Source organism: Schistosoma mansoni, chromosome 4 (assembly GCF_000237925.1).
Source record: "Schistosoma mansoni strain Puerto Rico chromosome 4, complete genome".
In the NCBI taxonomy this organism is placed as follows: domain Eukaryota; kingdom Metazoa; phylum Platyhelminthes; class Trematoda; order Strigeidida; family Schistosomatidae; genus Schistosoma; species Schistosoma mansoni.
In genome coordinates, this window is record NC_031498.1 from 18303097 (window position 1) to 18316432 (window position 13336).

Here is a 13336-nt window from a genome sequence, read left to right on the forward strand (position 1 = left end):
AAGAACAAGAAACTAGCAATTAACAACAGCCGAACACGAGTAGAGAAAGTCAAAGCACAAGCAGACTACGCGGAAGCAAACAGGGAAGTGAAGAAAAGCATTAAAGCCGACAAGCAGAAATACATGGGAGAACTAGCAACGACGGCGCAAAAAGCTGCAAGAGAAGGGAATATGAGACAACTATATGATACAACGGAGAATTTGGCAGGGAGATATAGCAAACCAGAGAGACCAGTCAAGGACAAAGAAGGAAAGACAATCACTGAGATTCAAGAGCAGAGGAAAAGATGGGCAGAATGCTTCGAGGAACTGCTGAATAGACCAGCCCCATTGAACCCACCGAACATCGAAGCAGCACACACTGACCTTCCAATAGATGTCACTCCACCAACGATCGAAGAAGTCAAGATGGCCATCAGACAAATCAAAAGTGGGAAGGCGGCAGGACCTGACAATATACCAGCAGAAGCACTGAAGTCAGACATTGAAATAACTGCAAATATGCTCCACCTTCTATTCAAGAAGGTTTGGGAAGAGGAACAAGTGCCAATGGACTGGAAAGAAGGATATCTCATCAAGATACCAAAGAAAGGAGATATGAGCAAATGTGAGAACTACAGAGGCATCAGTTTGTTATCAGTACCAGGAAAAGTTTTCAACAAAGTGCTGCTGAATCGGATGAAAGACGCAGTAGACGCCGAACTTAGGGATCAACAGGCTGGATTCCGTAAGGATAGGTCGTGCACAGACCAGATTGCGACACTACGGATCATCGATGAACAATCAGTTGAGTGGAACTCATCACTATACGTCAACTTCATTGACTATGAGAAGGCGTTTGACAGCGTGGATAGGAAAACATTATGGAAACTTCTTCGACACTATGGAGTTCCTGAAAAGATTGTCAACATTATCCAAAACTCATACGATGGACTACAATGCAAAGTGGTGCATGGAGGACAGCTGACAGATGCATTTCCAGTAGGGACCGGAGTCAGACAAGGCTGTCTACTCTCCCCATTCCTCTTCCTTCTAGTGATTGACTGGATTATGAAGAATTCGACATCTGAGGGGAAATACGGAATACAATGGACAGCTCAGAATCAATTAGATGATTTGGACTTCGCAGATGACCTAGCCCTCCTCTCTCATACACACGAACAAATGCAGATGAAGACAGCAAATGTAGCAGCAGCCTCCGCATCGATAGGCCTCCACATTCACAAAGGAAAAAGCAAGATTCTCAAATACAACACGGAGAACTCCAACCCAATCACACTTGATGGCGAGACTCTGGAAGAGGTGGAAACATTCAAGTACCTGGGGAGCATCGTTGATAAACAAGGAGGATCGGATGCAGATGTAAAGGCGAGGATTGGCAAAGCAAGGGCAGCATTTTTACAATTGAAGAACATATGGAACTCAAAACAACTGTCAACTAATACCAAAGTGAGAATCTTCAATACGAACGTCAAGACAGTCCTACTGTATGGAGCTGAATCGTGGAGAACCACTACAACCATCGTCGAGAAGGTGCAAGTATTTATAAATAGCTGTTTACGTAAAATACTCAACATCCGTTGGCCGGTTACCATCAGCAACAGCCTTCTGTGGGAGAGGACAAACCAGCTTCCAGCTGAAGAGGAAATTAAGAAAAAACGCTGGAAGTGGATAGGACATACATTGAGGAAATCACTAAACTGCATCACGAGGTAAGCCCTAAATTGGAATCCGGAAGAGAAGCGGAAAAGAGGAAGGCCAAAGAACACATTACGCCGGGAAATAGAAGCAGATATGAAAAGGATGAATAGCAACTGGAAGGAACTGGAAAGGAAGGCTCAGGACAGAGTTGGATGGAGAATGCTGGTGAGCGGCCTATGCTCCTCGACGAGGGGTAACAGGCGTTAGTAAGTAAGTAAGTAAGTATTATTCGGTAGTGTAGCATCAAGATTACCAGTATTCATTTCGTTTGATATGGTTATAATCACTTTGATTTCCAGTTAAGATATGCTCGATATTTTCAAAGATTTAATGATATTGTGTCTCATTTCATTATTTCATATATTTGTTGGTAACAGATATGGTTAACTCAAGACTCGAATACTGACCTTAACTGACCTTTAATAAGCTTTGAGAGTCTATTTCTCTTGCAAAGATGACATAAATAGAAAGGTATAAAAGATCTGTGTAAGATAGAGTATAGAAATATTATTATTTAAAAGCCATTAATCTATATATACATTCTATAACTGTCATAAACATCTCTTATAAATGATATTGACCACATGAAGACAGGTCAGCTTAAATATCATAATTGAATAACTCGATTGAAATATTTTAATGTAGATACCTGTCATACACAATAAAATTCGAAGATCAACAATGGAAATATAAATAATATGTTACAAAGATTGAACTATTACGGATTATCAAGAAGATTCTTTGAGAAACACTTATATGTAGTTACTTAAAATTTAACTACAAAATTGGTCAAGAACATTAGTAATACGTTAGTGAACGACTAGTTTTTTGGATTATTTCGCTTGTTATTGGCTTAGTAGTCGCCAGTTTTTTTTATCATCAATTAATCCAATCTACTAAGCAACTGTTTTCTTTGAATGTTTTCAGTTTTCTTTTAGTATTAACAAATGGTCGAGCGTATTTAGCAGTAAATATCATTCATCAATAATGTTATAACCAAAGAAAATTTATGAGAGATTTGCTTATTTAGTTTATTAACTTGACGATTTTAAGTTTTGTCATTTTACACTTTTAAATGTTTAGTTTTCAAATCATTACAATGTCATAATGAAATTAGATAATCCAAATGTCTTTCTTAGAAAAAAGGAACCTATAAACTCTTGCTTTATGTGAAAAATCTGTTCAGAATTTAGGTAATCTAACATATATTTACCAAATATGAGTTATAGTAACGTGTAAAATAACTCGTATTATGTTATACCAAGTTGCATAACTCAAAACATTCTTATGAATGACAGTTTTTTCATGACTTGATAATATGAACGTCTTAAAGAGAATAAGTTTGGAAATTCACTAGTCTATTTTATTTTTAACTTGATTTTCAAATGAATAAACTGAGATGTGTCTTAAAATGAAACACTCAGTTATTGACCCAATAATTATTATGTTCGGGGATAGGTTTTATGTGAACTCTGAAAATAATATCTCTCCTGATCCACAGAATAGAAGCTTTTAAGGTAGATGGTAGCTTGATGTGAATAATATATGTTTTGAAGAGGACCAAATTAATACCATGTTCAGTCAGTCTATAGAAACTATCCTAAACCTAATTTCGATTATGGTTATTTTTGGTTAAGTCCTTTAATTAACTTAATAGACATTGTCATTTGAATAGTAACAATTCGAATATATCTTTGTACTATTTTGATCACTAGAGCACACGAGAGACTCTAGCCAAAACGTTGATTGCTTGAATATCATTCGATGATTCATCCTCTTCCCCATTTATGTATGCACTCAAATCTTATTATTAGCTTTTGCTTTATCTTGCTGCACCCTTATACAGTTTGACTATAAATTTGCCTATGTAATTGTTCGTGCTTGCTCTCTGATAACTACTCATGTACTTTTAGCTTTGTGGCCTGCTTCATTTGATAATAAACTGTAGTTGCAGCTTCTCTTTGCCTTCTGATTTCATGCACCGTTAAGATTTTTATTATAACGGTTATGGAGGTGAAGGACTAGCGAAGCATTGCACTACAGATCAATTGTAACACTGAACCTGGCCAATGTGTATATCGGTTCAGGTTTTCCTATCGCATTAGCATAGTGAAGTGAAATTGTTAGGGTAGATCCCGGAGTAATAGATGTAGCAGCAGTATTAGTAATAATATAAAAAATGTGAATCTAAGATACGATTCGAAGAATTTCAAGTTATTGAAATAAAAAGATTATGGGGAATTTAAAAAATTGGGATCAAAGGGAAGACAGAGAATGAATTCACCTGGAACACTGCTAAGGACTTTGAGCCATGAGATGATGGAAAAGATTTGTAGCTCAGGTGGATGATTTTTATGGTGTTTTGTGCTCTGAGCTGGAGAACAAAACTCCACCAAAAACGTTGAACTATGTAATTCAAAGTTTCGAATCACTGGTTACATGGACCACGCAGACCCTAATCAGATAGTTTCAACCCCTGAAGATGGCTTATTGCAACAGTCTGTGTGTTTAGGGACTAATGTCATAATTTGGTTTGGCCGCTTCTACTTTTCTTCTGTTAACGGTGACTGGGCATCGAGTTAGTCAGTGGGTCAGCATAAGTAATATATGTCTTAACCATCTCAGTCGATAAAGATTCACAAACTCTTCGATAGAATTGTCATACGTACTTGATACTCTACGTTTAACTTTAAAATTTCTAATTTGATGATAAGAAAATATGTTAGAAAATGAATTCATTAATAAAAACTATCTTCAACAAAACAGAAGAAATCATAAGGTAATCGGTAAATCAGAGTAAAACTAATTTCTCACGACAATGACTAAACAGATAATTTCTGTTTAATTCATCTTCAATTATGAAAACCAATATTCGTCATTTATAAAGTTTGAGTAAACAAAAGAAGTGAAGAGAATATTTAATCATTCACATTGCTCTAACCATACATCATCATTCAAATACAGATATGGTAACTTAAAATTTATAAACAGTTTTACAGTAGAATATTCTAACAAGTTATTGCATTCAATCTATTACATTTTAACTCAATTTGCTAGACATTTTAGTTGTTTAATAAGTATAAGACAAAAAGTGTATTTTATACTTGTGTAACCATGTCAACTGCATATATACATATATCTGTTATAGTATTCTGTTTAGTTTCTTTTTTTCACAATATCCACTACCTTCTTCTTCTTCTTTATTCTCATTGTTAGCTTAATATTATATTTTCACTTACCTTTTCTTTTACCTTGCGGTTCAATGACTATGATAATGTCCATTTTGTATAGTTATTTTACCGATAAACATTTTGTTACTTTTTAATATTAATAATATGAAAAATGAAGTATAAAATTACGAAATAAGCGATTGAATATTCTTTTAAAATGTTGGGATGGGATATTTAAAAATTAACAAAGAAATTATACTAATACGTAATGGGTAAATATAAAGTATTTCATCTTTCTTTCTAACTCTGTCAAAATTAAATAAATTGTTTAATAGAAAGGGGATAAGCGCTCGCGCGCGAGACTAATTAGTCCTGGGTTTGAATCTGGCAAGACGGGATCGTGGATGCGCAATGCTGAGGAGTCCCACAATGGGACGAAATGGCCGTCCGGTGCTTCTACGTTTTCCATGGTGGTCTAGCCTCAATTGACTGATGATTTCAACTATATAGAAAGTTGTTTAATACTGAAAACATAAAATACAATATTGATCAATTTATATTAATCACAATAATTAAAACTACTTAATGAGAATGGTCAGTTTCATATTTGGACAGTAATGAGATGAAACAATTAAATTAATAAGGTGTTTATAAATAGTTTCACTTTTTGGTATCAATCATTATGCTAAATATGTTGTGTATTTCGAATAACACAATTGAGTACTAACTATACCATTCGGAAGCCTAGTATTCTGATAATTTTAATAGATCCATAAGCGTTTCTTACTCCTTACCTGGTTAAGAAAATAGTTAAAGTTATTCTTAAACATACATTGTTTACCATTAAAAACTAACAACTGGATCCAGGATTATAATTGTTATCATTTCCTGTGTATGATATTTTGTTAGATCCAAGTTTCAATGTAAAAGTTTAATAGGTCTGGTCTTATTTAATTGGATGGCTAATGATGATTTGTGAAATTTAATGATGGGCTTTTTTTCCATTACAGATTATCAGCCAGAGAAGTGCTTCAAATCAAGGAGCTGTAGTTAAATATCAGGATTAAGTTAAATTAACTTTATTCAATGATTTGGATACATTTCACTGAAATTTGGACCTTGACTCTAGAAGGTGATATGACGGGATTAAAAAGCAAAATTAGATTCTTTTACTCATTGTGGTTTTTGTTTAACAGTACTTCCGTTTGCTTAATTCAATGTGATAATCACTCAGTGTAGTATTTCTTTTATTTTTTTCACTATGGCAATTTATTCGGTATAACATTAATTTATTTCAGTGTCATGTTTATTCAAGATATGATATTCTTGTAATAAATTAACATGAACTTTGCATAGCATGACAAGTAGCATATGATTTGTTATAACTCCAAGAAACTTTCAATATTTGTGATCTCATCCTAATTAATGATCGAAATGGGTTTACAATCAATGCATGAATGAGTGTATTTTTCACTAGGGTTGTCGTTGTGTTTTGCGTTTGATAAATCTTCACTTGCATCAGTCTTGTTGTTCTTACTTCGCGTCGTGGTAATCGCAGTGGTTCCCCGTTCTCGAGTATAAGTGATAAGCGATTCCGATATAACAATTAGCGACGACTAGTCATAACAATTGGCAACGCAGTCACAGCAGAGTGAAATAAAAGAAATACACATTATAATTTAACAATTTGTAGTTAAAAATCCTAACTTAAATACTCATAACAGTTGAATATTGAAGTCAAAAGTCACAAGCTTGTTAATTAAACAGTAATATTCTTACGGCAACCAAGACAGGGCTCGAGAACAAAATTTTAGCATCACCTACCAATTACCTTCTAAGAGCATTGTCAAATATAAATTAACATATATATATTTAGTCATCGATTGAGTCACTTTTTTAAGATCAATAAGTGAGAAAGTAAAAGTATATTTGTTATCTCCAGTAGTTAATACAAAGTTAAGAAAACTTTACTTACACTGATTTAAAAGTTAAATATAATTAAAACAGACTATTGTTGGGATGAAATAGCTCAAGAACGATGACTCTGGTTCGAGGTTACGTTTAATAATAAGTAAACTAAAGTGATGTATATGGACCAATAGATTCATGCTTAGTAGTCTAATATTAATCAACTAGCTTCAATTATCAAAAATCCTGATATTTACTTCGTCTGGCTTTGATGTGAAAATTCCACTATCCGAAGCAAATTAAAATAGTTAACAGTTGAGTAAACAAGTTTAAATTAAGTTATTTCTGTTACTATTGATATCACCTAATTAAAACTATGTAGCTAATGAGTAGTTTATAAAACCACCATAGATAGAACACGTTCGTGTCTGGCTGCATTCGTTCAAAGTATGTTTTGGTCTCTAATATTTCTAAGCAGTAATATTCACGACCATCGGTATTTTTTTAATCTTTAACATGGTATCAGAATGTTGTGTTGATTTAACATTTGATTAAAAACACTCCCATACAATAGCTAAATAAACAAACTTCTTTTATGGATTCGGCGGCCTGTTTGAACGTCTGGGCTACCTGTTCCTGTCATCTACATATTTCAACAAGTTATCTAATTTTCTTTGTTTTAATACGTCACTATGGCTATTATTTGCATAACCTATTCAGGTGCGTTTCTAAAAAGTATACACCCTTTCTTCGTACAAGTTACAAAAGGCCCAATCAGAGATATCATGATTGTTGGCAATATACAGGGAAAAGAATGTACATTATTTACATATCGATTGACTAGACCGTTAACATCTAACTGGTGATCACTCATTATTTATCGGCGGGATTGACCAAGAAGTAAGAAAAGGAAATTTTTTTGAAATACTTTATGCTGGGAATTCTATATGGTACCAAAAGTATATTAATGAATGAAGCTAATAATAAATAAATAAATAACCCATGTCATTATCTTGGTTTCACCAAGTTTTCTTGGATAGAATACAATTTATTTGAAGTATATTATTACAGTGTTTTTTATTAAAGGTTATTTAGCTTTTCTGTTTAATAAATAGCTTCTTTCCAAGAATTCAGTAACTTTGATCTTGTTTAGGATCTAATCAAAAGTAAACTATTCTCACTTCATATTTCATTATCTAATCTATTATTCATTGAAACGTTTTTTTGATGGTATACGGCAGTAAAAACCAAGAAATACTAATAAGTATGAATTATTGATATGTTCAATGCATGGGTTCTAATACTTCATATCAATTATAGTTAAACAAAGAAATAATGAATATTTTGTTGAAGAATTATTGCTGTATTCATGTCAGACAATAATACTTCTATTAGAAGGGGGTTTTACGGAGATTTTAGAAATTTTATATAGTTGAAATCATGAGATATTTCTTGGAGTTCTAGTGAGAATCAGTGACCAGTGGAGTTCAACCAGGTCTGCTGTGTGATATCAACTCGCTGAAGACAATGGTGAATGGTTGCTCAATTTCATGGATTGGTTGATGTTAGACATTAACGCCGATGGATGCCGACTCACTGGTCTAGGGTTTAAGCGTTCGAGCGCGAAACTGATAAGTTCTGGGTTCAAATCTCGCGAGTTTGGATCGTGGATGCGCACTGCTGAGGAGTCCCACAATAGGAAGAAATGGCCGTCCAGTACTTACAGGTTTTCCATGGTGGTCTAGTTTCAATTGACTCATGATTCCAACCATATAAAATGATCTTATTGTTAGTACTAGTAAACTCGATCTATTTTATGTATTGAATTTAACAAATCCTTCTTTATTAAACCGGTATCATGATCATTGCTGTAATTGTCAGTGTCGATTAAACTCGATGTTTTTTCAAAATTTTCACCTTTCATTGAAGTTAGTCAAAGTGAAAAGATGATTTGCTTGATGCATTAATTGAACAAATGACCTATAATTTATCAGTAAATAAAAAGTAAATTGAAGAATAAATCAAACGGTCATTTTTATACTGTGAAAATGTACTTTACTTTAGGAGAAAACTCGTTCATAAACTTTCGAGTATATGATACAATGAATTGTCACCGTTGAAAAGAAGAAAAACATGTGAAACTATTTCAGATCAAGTATGTAACAAATGATCTTATGTGAATATTTAAAATATGAAAATTCTATAATGATATATTTACTAATTGCTAGAAATGTATTTAATCCATTATTTTTAAGACGATATGAAATCAAAATAAATGTATATTATTGCTTTGATGGATCCATCGTTGACTACGTAGTAATGATATTATTTTACACATTTCTTGGGCTTTCAATTACTTATTGATACGTTATGTAATATGTAATGTATTATATAGTAATAATCGAAAGTATGTCACTCTATAAGAGATATGTGGACGATATCTTAGTTATCTGTGAAGAAAAAGAAGGATATGAATTGTTTAGTAAATAAACTTAACACTACTCAAAACCACATCAGACTCTCATGCGAAGAGGAGAAGAACGACTAGCTTTCTTTCTTAGATATACTTCTAAGTAGACGAGGAGATGGCTCATGCAAACAATTCATTTTTAGAAAACCAACGTAAACAGGCCAGTACCTAAATTATTATAGTTTTTGCCAGTGCAATACAAATAGGATTTGCTTATTTAACAGGTTTGATCGTATTTGCACAAATGACTTTATTGATGATGTTAGGTTGTTAAACAAAACATCAACGGAAAATAGCTATCCCCTTAAATTCATAAATAGATGGGAAGTTCATGGTATAATGAAACCTACTATAGCCTTGGAATAAAAAAAGCCTGTCCACATCGCCTTACCATTCAGAGGTGATTCAAACAGACTTTTATTGAAACAAAGGCTTAAATTAGTTGTCAACAGGACATATTGGGCAGAAAAAGTCATTATCAAGGAAAGAAGAAGGTCCATGCTTCATCCAAAACCTAAACGAAATGAAAATGATTGACTCACATCCCACTGTGTTCACCAATTTAAATGTGTGTGGCAACACATACATAAGGAGGAGTAATCGTGATCTCAAAATTAAGGTATGTAAATATGTACCCCAATGGATGCGGAAACAAATAGAATCAAATGACCCAATAAGAGAGGATGATAAACATCAATCATCCTCTGTTGCCAAACATATAATCGAAACAGGCTATAAGATTGATCTTAACTCGGCTTTTGTGGTGTTGTATAAAAGTGTAAAAAGTTTATTTAAGCCTTAGCCATACGGAAATTCAAACCCTCTTTGTGTATTCAAAAACAGTTTGTTCTCACCCAAAACCTACCCTGGTAATATTAGCTTATTAGCCATAGTGATAAGGTTTCAAATTGTTTTCAAATTTTCTTTATTATCTTTGTCTCCTCTTATCTTTTGTTTATATATATAAATGTTCTTAACAGGTATATGTATAATCAGATTGTTCGGAATGTATTGCGCTAATATATCACATAGTTCTGGTAACCTTTGTCTTCTTATTACACTATCAGAATTTATCAAAGGGAATAATTGCTTTAAATATGAAAAAAATTATTATTAAAGAAACTTTTGTTTCAGTGTAGAAAATTTTCTTTTCTTTGACGTCATTTTACTTCCCCTGTACACTGATATTTGTGGTTAATTATGTATATGTTAGTCCATTATAAAATAGAAAAGTACCATCCTTTAATAAACAAATCCAAATATATGAGTAAACAGAATAATTTCATATAGTGGGTAACTAAAATCTACATCCATCAGATTATTTCAGTGTATATTTGTACATTTCTTTTAAACAATTAAGGAAAGCGGTAAATATTTAAGTGTTATTATGATCAAAAGACGTTTTCGTTACAAAGATTACCAATATCAGTATGAAAGGTTTACTATGGTAACAAGTTAAAAAAAAGAGTGGTGGTCCTCAATCGTAGTTTACATTTTACGCCTCTCCCTCTCTCTCTCGATATATATATATATATATATATATATATATATATATATATATATAGTATGCAGCGGGAATTTTCAAAAGAAAATGTTTTACATTATAAGCGTCCAAGTTTTATCAAAGAGCTTGTTGCTATGTGAAAAACAATCAAAATTTATCAATGTTGAATAAATTTCTCGTTACGTATGCTTCAGAATACTATTTAGAAGTTAAGTTTATTATGCACTTAATTTATTAAGTATATTTTAATTGGCAACGAAAGATACTTGGGATAGAAATGTGTGGTGAAAAAACATGTGTTATTTTTTTAGTGACTAAATGGTTTAGAAGTTAGCTGGTCACAAGACCGATGACACTTCTAACAATCAGTGCATGAATTTTTATAGGTACATGGAATGTTCGGACAATGTGGCAAACCGGAAGGACCAGTCAAATAGCTACGGAAATGAAGAGGTACGAGTTGGCAGTGCTAGGAATAAATAAAGCCCGTCGGTCTCAAGCTGGACATAAAAAATCATATTCGGGAAAGATGCTGATGTACTCCGGTCACGAAGAAGAAAATGCTCCACACATTCGGGGAGTTGCTTGGATACTGTCCAAAGAAGCACGTAAAGCACTTATTGGATGGGGATCTAATGGATCCAGGATCATCAAGGCATTCCACAAAAAATGGAAGAAGGGATCACCATGAATGTTATCCAATGTTATCCACCCACCAACGATAGCAATGAAGACATTAAGGATCAGTTTTATGAGAGGCTGAAATCAATCCTGATCTGCATCCTTTTCTTCAAAAGGAGTAACAGAAGTAAGTAGTTAGTTGGAAAGTCCACTAAATTTGCAAAAAGCCAAAGCACAAGTTGATCGACTTCCAAACTGCAGATTGATTCTTTAACTTCAAGTTATTCTGCCTGCTCATGAATTATGTCCATACTGAATTCGATCAGATATAGTATAGCTACTATTTGATTATAACTGTTTCTTCACTGAATATCACTTATTAATAAACGAATAAACAACTGGATGCACTGGATAATTATTTTCATAAGGCCATAGTTCAACTGTAAATATTAATAAATAGCATTTAAACTGTGAAGATACTTTTTACTTCATGTTGTTAAACTTCGATTTAGTAAGAATTAAACAACTGAAAACTAATTAAATGTTAACCAAGATTGTATGTATAAAAAGGATGATTTAGAATTCCACACAAAACTTCATCAACTGACTCAAATTTCTATAATTTTAAGTTAATATGTAATGAAGATAATAATTACAGTAAAGTCTATTCAATAACTTAATGGCAAGCAAATTAACGACAATGCTGTGGCTAAATTCTGTCAATAATAATAATAATAATCCGAATACTTTCTTACGCCTGTTACCCCTCGTCGAGGAGCATAGGCCGCATACCAGTATTCTCCATCCAACCCTTTCCTGGGCATTCCTTTCCAGTTGTTATTTATCCTTCTCATATCTGCTTCTATTTCCCGGCGTGATGCGTTCTTTGGCCTTCCTCTTTTTCCGCTTCCCTTCCGGATTCCAAGTTAGCGATTGCCTCGTGATGCAGTTTGGTGATTTTCCTAATGTTTGTCCGATCCACTTCCAACGCTAACCAGAAAAAAATAATCCAAATAACTCATTAGATAAAGTTTTTAGAAAAAAAATCATGAAAGTCGAATATATTGTTTATTTTTCCAAACGTGGATATTATGAATTGGTTTACTCACATGCAAGTCTACTACTACACCTACACAATCGAATCATTTGAATCCTTGAGGATATGTCATATAAACACTGAATAGGTCAAATGAAATTTGAAACTTTTCAATTTAAATTAAATACACTTCTGAAAGAAATTCGATGTACTTAATTAAGGCCAGTTAAAACTTATGTAAATTTCATTGTAGTGTCAAAAATCATTAAAATTTAAAGTAGTAGATGTGTGAATGATTAAATATAAGTTAACATTACCGAAAAAAATATGTAACAATAATAATAGTAAATATATTATGTAAAGGATGATTACATACTATCTCTTTACTAAATAAGTCCAAATGAACACATAACTACAGAATCGTATCCAGCTGACGAAATGTACGTCTTGGAGTCTGCTGCTAGCCAAATACCAAATATACTAAAACTTGTGACACAAAACTATTCTAATCGAGGTAACACATTCATGACGCATATGATAACAGGGACCGAACAATTGAATTTACTTGCTTACTTATACCTGTTACCCCCAATGGAGCATAGGCCGCCGACCAGCGTTCTCCAACCCACTCTGTCCTCGGCCTTCCTTTTTAGTTCTATCCAATTTTCGTTCATTTTTCTCATGTCTGTCTCCATTTCTCGACGTAATATGTCCTTTGGTCATCCTCTTCTCCTTTGACCTTCAGGATTCCATGTGAGGGCTTGCCTTGTGACGCAGTTGGGTGCCTTCCTCAATGTGTGTCCAGCGCTTCTTCCTGATTTATCTCCTCCACTGGAATCTGGTTTGTTCTCTCCACAGTAGAATGTTGCTGATAGTGTTGGGCCAACGGATTCAGAGAATTTTGCATTGACAGCTGTTAATAAACA